This window comes from Dermacentor variabilis, chromosome 11, assembly GCF_050947875.1.
Source record: "Dermacentor variabilis isolate Ectoservices chromosome 11, ASM5094787v1, whole genome shotgun sequence".
In the NCBI taxonomy this organism is placed as follows: domain Eukaryota; kingdom Metazoa; phylum Arthropoda; class Arachnida; order Ixodida; family Ixodidae; genus Dermacentor; species Dermacentor variabilis.
In genome coordinates this window covers 103,487,831-103,497,204 of record NC_134578.1, presented here as the reverse complement: position 1 = coordinate 103,497,204, position 9,374 = coordinate 103,487,831, and positions in this window count along the sequence as shown.

Below are 9,374 nucleotides of genomic sequence, written 5' to 3'. Positions count from 1 at the left end.
AGTGCGATTTGCAGCCGACAGCAGCTGTAGCAGTACGACTGCCCATCAAAAAATTCTCCACAGTATTAGTGTACACATCAGAACAGGCAGTTTTGTCAACTGGGTACACTTCCAAATGATCTTCCACAATTTGGAGGAGAGCGACTTGGTTGGCTGGAGGGCACTTGTAGACCACCTTTGGATTTGGCAAGAATCAGGCCAGTTGCCGCTCGTTCAAAACTTTTCATTGTTCCTACACAGCTCGAGCAGCTCAACGAAGAACTTTTATGAGACATAGCCGGCAAGGCAATCCCTTATGCATTCTTTTGGGGACTGCTGATTGCAGAGAACTGAAGCCTCCTCCGCAGTTTCTGCAGGTTCCAAGAGGACTTCATCCAGAAGAATAGCCAAAGAATCAGCCTGAAATACATACAAATACTATATTGTTGGTGTGCTCAACAGCCCGCACACAATGCAATAAATTTACTGGATGCCTTGTATTGTTATACAGCTTTACCATGACAACCACAACTAGGCTTTATCAAAAATCGGCATGGCTTTTCTAAATCAACAGCTGCAAAATCATCCATTCATGATGCTGCATGCATTGCACAGTGCCCTGCCATACATGCGATGCCCATACAGCTTAATGTGGCCAGAAATGAAGGGACTTGCGCATAATTCTATGCAGAACAAGAACTATGACATGTACACTTAGTTAAGGAAATAAAAAGGCCTGCTTGATTTCATTATGTTTAGGAAACATTGCTCCAAATATATTGTTGCTCACATGACAGGCCCCAGTGGGCTTTTCTTTGTTGAATAACTCTTGCAGCTTGAGGAGCAGTTGTGGACGATCTCCAGCTACAGAGGATCGCTTGGGCGGCTGGACAAGATTCTTCACAGAAAGCATCCATATAAATAGGAATTGCTGGACTGTTGGCTGTCCTCCATCACCGGCAACATGTCTGACAATGCCAAAAAATCTCTGAAACGAAAAATGCTTTGTTATTTACCTAGTTGCATGTGGGAACATTCACTCGTTTACCTCTAATGGGTCCTGTCCAAACTTTCCCACCAGTACATAGCGAAAACCTGCTTTAAGGTTTTCAACAAGAGATATAGTACTGAGCAGGATTACTCTTAGAGCCTCACATCTCGGCTTGCTCAAAAAGCAAATCTGCCTCTGCATCGGCAGACTTTCTATGTAGTTGCAGCAGCTGTCAAGCCATGCAACACTCTCTTTCAGTGTCTGTAAAGTAATAGAGTATTTAGCAAGAAATCAGAGATATGTGCGAGGCCAAATGCATAATTCTTACAGCAACATGTTCAGCTTCATTGTACTGCACATGCTCAGGCCTCCGAGAGTTCAAGCAGGCAAATAATTTGTTCATCCTCCTGGTGAATTCATATGTTGCTGCAGACGCATGGAGCTTTTTGCATGCTTCCTGCTCACTGTAGAATTTCATCGCTGTAGCTGTGGATTCACTGAACTGGAAATAAGAAATTTTTCTTGTTACAGTTCTTTGTGGGTAACGTGCAAAAGCAATTTTTGTATGTCCTATTAGCACCTGAACATAAGGTACCTTACCTGAACAGCAAGTTTGACGCTCATTTTCTGGAAAGCATTTGGGTATATATGTGCCTTTGTGAGCTTTGGCACAGCACGCAGTCCAGATTGCTGCTCTTCATATTCTAGCAGTTCTGCATAATGATGACGATATACTTCCTGACCTTGTGGCAGCTGTAGGAAAAAGGAAATATTACTTCTGATAAAACCATACGAGCGTGTATCTAACAGGAACAAAAATTCTTTCACTTACCAAAAACTTCCCAACTTTCAGCAGGTTGTTCCAAATATACTTAAATATGTGCAGTGCATTAATGACAGTATAAATCATCCTAGAGGGGTCACATGGGTGCTGAAATGACACCCGTTTGTCTCTGATGTCACCACGAATGCCTGCAAAGAAATGTGCGACTAATAAAATTAAGTCGTCCTGGCTGGCCTGCAGCACAAGTCGTACGTTATTAAATACATTTGGCAACAGAGGCAGCGCGAAGGAAGGACGTCTCAGATTTCCCTGTTTGATTTCCCAGGTGTATCGAGAGCAAACCGACACAGAAGAATACTAGACAAGCGCAGCGTGGCCACTGCTCAAGTGGGTGCGGCCAGACCGTCCGGTATCAGCTGATCCTGCTGGATCACGGGGAGCTTGTCGTCACCGGAGCCTGGGATAAAAGCACGCTCGCATCGAAGAAGCAACATTTCGCAACAGAGGCAGCGCGAAGGAAGGACGTCTCCCATTTCCCTGTTTGATTTCCCAGGTGTATCGAGAGCAAACCGACACAGAAGAATACTAGACAAGCGCAGTGTGGCCACTGCTCAAGTGGGTGCGGCCAGACCGTCCGGTATCAGCTGATCCTGCTGAACCTGCTGGATCACGTGGAGCTTGTCGTCACCGGAGCCTGGGATAAAAGCACGCTCGCATCGAAGAAGCAACATTTGGCAACAGAGGCAGCGCGAAGGAAGGACGTCTCCCATTTCCCTGTTTGATTTCCCAGGTGTATCGAGAGCAAACCGACACAGAAGAATACTAGACAAGCGCAGCGTGGCCACTGCTCAAGTGGGTGCGGCCAGACTGTCCGGTATCAGCTGATCCTGCTGAACCTGCTGGATCACATGGAGCTTGTCGTCACCGGAGCCTGGGATAAAAGCACGCTCGCATCGAAGAAGCAACATTTGGCAACAGAGGCAGCGCGAAGGAAGGACGTCTCACATTTCCCTGTTTGATTTCCCAGGTTTGAGACTTTTACCATATGTTTGTTAGCTTGCTGCCTCTGTTGCCAAACCACTGTTGTCTTTGACTGCTTTTCATGTCAACCGAAGTGTCAAATTTAGCGCGGGAACTGCGCAAGGAAATAAGGGAGCTTGAAAATAGTCTTGAGTTTATCAACAAAGAGTTCGAAACACTCAATCAGGACTGCGCAAAAGTGAAAGCGGAAAATGTAGCTCTCAAAACATCGCAACTAGCACTCACGCAGGAAGTCGAGGGACTAAGAAAACAATTGCATGAAACATCGCTCAAGGTCACTGTTCAAGACCAATACTCTCGGAACAAGAACATCGAAATTAAGGGAATTCCGTATGAGAAAGCTGAAAATCTACTTAATGTGCTAGGCAAAGTAGGCGACGCAGTGGGTGAACCAATTAAGAAGGAAGACATTGACATTTGTCATCGAGTCGCGTCACGAAGGGCGGACATGGAGCAGAACATTGTGGTTGTTTTCAACCGCCGTGCAAAGTGTGAAAAAGTGCTTGAGAAAGCACGGAAGGCTAGAATTAATTCCTGCGACCTAGGATTTGACAAGCGGCTAGCAATATATGTAAACGAGCATCTTTGTCCGCAGCTAAAGAAGCTTCTGGGCATGGCCATCGCTAAGAAACGGGAACTGAACTGGCGATTTGTTTGGGTGAAGGGCGGTAAAATTTTAGCTCGGAAAACGGAAACATCTAATGTTATTCGAATTGGTAGCGAGGCAGATGTGCAAAAGATGTGCGAGTAGACGCGCCTACATAGATTTCATTGATCTGTTTCATATCTTATTTGCACCATGGGAACAGTTTTACCAAGAGACGTCATAAAGCCGAATTCGAGCGATTGCCTTTCATTTCTTCAGTGTAACACACAATCAGCTAGGCACAAGCATGACGAGTTGATCGCACTTCTCGGTGACTTCCCGTTTCAATTTGACAATGTAATGATAACGGAAACATGGTATAGATCAGAGGAAGAAGTGTTTCGAATGCCTGGTTTCCAAACCTTTTATTTGAACCGTTCTGATAGGTGTGGCGGGGGTGTATTACAGCTAGTATCTGATCAAATTTCATGTAGCGTGCTTCCAGCTTACTCTGCATCGACAACAGATTACGAAGTGATAAGTCTAGAATCACACAAGTGTGTTTTCACTGTTGTGTATCGTCCCCCTAGCGGCGACATTGACAATTTTTTTGTGTTTCTTGAAAGATTGTTGTGCTACATCAGCACAAATCACCTGCAACTTGTCATTGGCGGGGATTTTAATATTAATCTTCTAGTAAATACGCCGAAGTCTAGAAGATTGCAGATTATTCTTGATTCTTTCTGCTGTAGAAACGTAGTTACGGCACCCACACGAATTTGTACCAATTCTGAAAGCTTGCTTGATTTGTTCATCATAAATAGCTCAGAAGGCTATGTACAGTCTGGTGTAATTGGAGGAAACATAGGAGATCACTCGCCCGTGTAATCATATATAAGGTTAAATGCGCATTTTGGAAGTATCATCGTTCTGAGCCACTTCATATTCAAGCAATTAATAAGAAAACTCTAGAAGCTTTTAGAACGGAAATAAAAAAAATTAATTTCAGCTCTGTACTTGACTGCACAGACGCAAATGAAGCGTATAATATATTTATCCATACACTTTTAAAAGTTTACGAAGTTTCTTTCCCGTACAAAAAACTTAAAAATCGAGAAAGATGAGGAAACCGTGGCTTACTGATGAATGCCTCAGAATGATCCGAGAAAAAAATTCTTTGTATGCAAAGTTTTTTAAGACTCGGGATCCTGCGTACTTCACTTCCTTTAAAAAATACAGAAACAGTTTAAATAAATTCTTGAGAAATGCCAAGAACAGGCATTTTGAAAACATTTTTAATAGATCGGGAACTAGAAGTGATGTCGTTTGGCGTGAAGTAAATAAACTTCTACTGCCGGAATCGCATAATAAGCAGGAATTTGAGCTGACATTTGATAACAAAGCAATTAGTGCTGAAGAATTGGCTAACAAATTTAACAAACACTTTACGTCCTTAACCCCAAGCACGCATAACATAAATGCAACTTCCTTTCTGGGTAGTCCCAATGCTTACACAGCTTTTTTTGAACCTGCTACACCAGAAGTATACGCGACCTTTATGTCCTTAAAAAACAGCACAAATCGCGCGATATAGATGGATTGCAGATTAAACCCATTAAATTTGTGCTCGATCTTTTGTTACATGTGCTTACTCACATTTTTAACATTTCCTTATTAAACGGCGTCTTCCCTGAGAAAATGCAACATGCCAATTTAAGTCCGGAAACAAAAACGAGCTAACAAATTATAGACCAATATCTATACTTCCTGTAATTTCGAAGGGTCTCGAAAAGATCATTTGCGCAAGAATTAGATCATTTTGTGATAAACATAGCATTCTAACAGATATGCAGTTCGGTTTCCAGCAGGGAATGTCTACAAAGCTTGCCTTGCTGACGCAAAAATAAATAATTTTAAACAACTTTGAGAACAAAATGTTAACTCTAGGTGTATTCGTTGACTTTTCCAAGGCTTTCGATTCGGTCAACTATAATACTCTATCTTCAAAATTAAACCATTATGGCTTTCGCGGGACTCCCCTTAAACTTTTGAAATCATATCTTGAGCACAGAAGGCAGTGCGTCGCAATACGATCAAAACTTTCTTCAGCAAGAGAATTAACACAAGGCGTTCCACAAGGAAGTGTACTTGGACCGATTTTATTTAACATTTATAATAATGACAACGAATATTAGTCAACATGCACAGTTCTTAGTCTATGCGGATGATACTAGCCTTTTTTTTTCAGGTCACTCGATATTGTGCAACTTACAAATATGGCAAATAAAACTTTAAACTTATTACAAAAGTGGAGCAATCTAAACTCATTAGCAATTAATGCAAATAAAACTAAGGCTGTGTTGTTTACGCCACCACAAAAACAAGTAAACTGCAATACTGTTCTTTACCTCAGCACAGAAAGGATAGAAATAGTTGATACTGTCAAAACGTTAGGTGTAATTTTTCACAAACATTTAGTTTGGGATGCACACGTTGAGCGTATTATGTCCACTTTGGCGAGAGCATGTGGAATAATATGTCGATTACGACACATACTGCCCTCTAAGGTAAAACTAGTGTTATATAACAGTCTCTTCCTTTCACATGTTAGCTATTGCAATTTAGTGTGGGATACGACATCGCAAGCAAACATACGAAGCTTAAAAGCATTACAAAAGAAAACTGTCCGACATGTTGTTAACGCACCGTTTGATGCACATACATTCGAGATATTTCGTGCTCTTAATGTGCTCCCTATTGAATATTTCTGTGATTATAACCTAGTCTTAAAAATTAAAAAATATTTTCGCTCTAACAACAACGTTTTCACAAACTTGTGCAACTTAGTCAAATCAAGGGAAGCGTTATATGATTTTTGAAAACAGAGCCAGTGGGCGTTACCTTTCACAAGAACAAATTATGGTTTCAGGCGATTGCAGTACCAGGTGCCGAGAATATTAAATGTGATACAGGCTTCCCATACCGAACTAAATGCTATTACGAGAAAGGCACTGAAATTTAATTTAATTAATAATGGTCAAATTTTATAAATAACATTTGCCATTTTTATTTTTTTTATTATTCATTTTATTTTTTGGCATGTTCCAAACCTCGCTTTTCCATCGTTCCGCATTTTTTTTTGTTCCGCTGAACATTGCCGTTACATTGAGTTGAATTTTTGGTATTTTAAAGCGTTTTTGTTCAGGTGTTCCTTGTCATTTGTGCATGACCTTTTCTTTTTTCCTCCACTTTTTTCTGTATACAGATGTATGCCTACATGTACAGATGCAAATATGTATAGATGCTAGGTTGGTGTAGATGCGCATGTGAATATATGTATACAGATGTTATAAATGTTCTGCTGTGAATATCAATATCTGTATAATATGAAATTGTTTTTGCACATATGTAACTGATTTTCTTTGTGAATATTCTGCAACTGTTTGTCAAAGACAGGGGACAGGAACCTCGTCAAGCTGCGATTGTGCAGCTTTTTGTTCCTGCCCTTGCATTTTCTTTTTCTGTACAAAGGAAAATGCGAAATAAAGTTTGAAAGTTTATCTAGAGACCTCAAGGCTGACCGATTGGTTGTCGAATTATCACATGTCACTGCATCAACAACCGCTCCAGAATTCAACAAGTGTACAATACACTGCAGTAGAAGCTTTGCAAGTACTGATCCACGGGTGGCGCTCAATGCGCAGAAAGTTCCCACAGTTTGTGACCATCCATGCAAAAAGGGTCGAAACAGGAAGACTAACACGTGATCACCATTTTTTTCATGGTCTCCTGGCCTAGTGTGCTCACCAAAGTCAACTTTTCCAAGGACTTTCATGTCAGACTCTCTGACGTGCAGGCTTTTGCTGACACTCATTTCGTCGAGCATGAGCACACTTGAGAAAAAAAAATTGTCATTTGAATAATTTCGGAAAGGCACAAGCACAACATGTAGTTTAAGAGATGCGCTTTCCAACCTCGTCTTTCTCTTTCAGGGGAAGTCAGCAGCTTTTCCTTCCGTAGAGTAAATATGTGTGCATCAAACCCAAAATCAGCTTTCAAGTTCATGTAGCTGTACAGTGTGCATGGGTTCGGCAGGCAAGTACTAAGATGTGTAATAGTCCCCAGTGCATAATAAAAATCATTCAGCATCTGTTAATAAACATGCTCCAGAGAATAACATTAAGGTGCTGAGAAAGATGGGAACAGCAAGATCACAAGCCTCTCCCAGCAGTCAAGAATTCTACATTTACCATAGAAAAAAATTGTTGCTACATGGTTCGATACTGTGGAATCAATGCAGAATGGGTGAAATCAAGCACAAAAATTAGGGTCATTTCTGAGTGGTCTTGTGCATCGATTTGCATTTGAAGGCGACCAACATTTGTTCAAAACACAACAAATACGTAGCTTCCACTGTCCTATGATAGACATGGACATTCCTGTATGTACCTAAAATTAGCACACGAAGACTCCATCGCCTCCACGTATACTATATATGTGATGCAGTGCTTTGAACTTACCGCACAGCTCGAGCAGACTTTGCGCTCGCCTTCATCACACACTGATCAATAATCAATTTCTCGCGACCTGAAAGGCTTTGAAAAGGTTCTGCTGTTGCCGTTTGTACTTGGCAGACTGCAATCGGAATTTGGCAAGTTTTCGTTGGCATTGTTGAAGCTGCTGTTTCGCGGTTCGAAGCTGGCGCCTCAACGTCTGCATTTCAGCACAGCTGGCACAGCCAATCACGCGGTCTGTTTGAGAAGCCGAGTCCGTGTGGTGGTTTTCCACCGGGTCATTGAACGCCAAATCTGTAAAAAAAAAAAAAAAAAAAAAAAAAGAACGAAGTTTTGTAGTTTGACATTTTGCAGGCTCTGCCGATACCCTTCAAAATGACGGCAAGAAGTCAGCAATTTATGGGTGCAAGCCACACCTGCTGGCGCGGACGTAAACAGGACTAACATACCGTCATTCTCTGATGCAGCATCGGTCCAGTCTGAACACGGCGTCGGCGATTTTCGGCGCTCTTCAACCGTACCCGACAACTCACGAGGTCGTTTGCGTGAGGGTCGAACTGTCGATGAGCGGGACCGAGGTTTGGGCTTCGTCAGGTACGCTGGAAGGCCTTCAAAAATCCTTGGAACGGCGTTAGTCTTCAGCGTCGGTTTCTCACGCTCCAGGGACACGTCGTCGCCGTTGATGTTGAAATTGTACGCAGTGACGATGTCCGAGGCGTCAAAGTGTTTAGCGCACACACGCGTGTACTTCGATTCGAAATTAAAACCGCCACTTTCCTGCCGCGGTATGGCCCGCTTCCATTTCTCGCGCTGCTCCTTGTTATTAGGTAAACAGAACAACGACACCTTTTCGGTCGTGCCCTTGTAGCCGGAACGGCACCCCGGCACGCAACACGTGTTCGGCATCGTTGTCCTACCCCGCCACTTCAACCAAACAGGCCAACACTCGAAAAATTGCACAGCACACGCACAAACCGCACACGATCAGCCAGCTCGCCTCGCACTGCGCGCGCGTTTCGGTACGCGAACGATGCCCTCTGTGGCACAGTGGCGCCGCATCGCGGCACCTTTGGGCAACATATGAACCTCTCCCATAGCGTGACGGTAGTTTCGTGACCAGAAAAACATGGAAGGATTCTGCTATAACTCTGCTTTGAAACAAAGCGTTTTCTCTCCCCCTACTTACATTTCATAAAGATCAAACCACAGCTTTAAGATAGGTGTGCCTGCTTGCCGTACTTCGATCGTTCCAAAGCTTTCTACTTGTGTAGCGAACCTTTCATCTCTAGAACAAGTGTCGACTGGAGCCACCTCCCTGTTTGCCTCGCTCTCACCCTGGATTGTAGTTATTTTAAACCAGCTGTTTCACGCTTTGAAAGCGTTAGCATTCCTAGGGTTCTTCACGCACTTTCAGGAGGCTACCTACACATCTATGGTTGTTTGTAGGTATATAGGTAACCGTTTTCCCACCTACCTGGG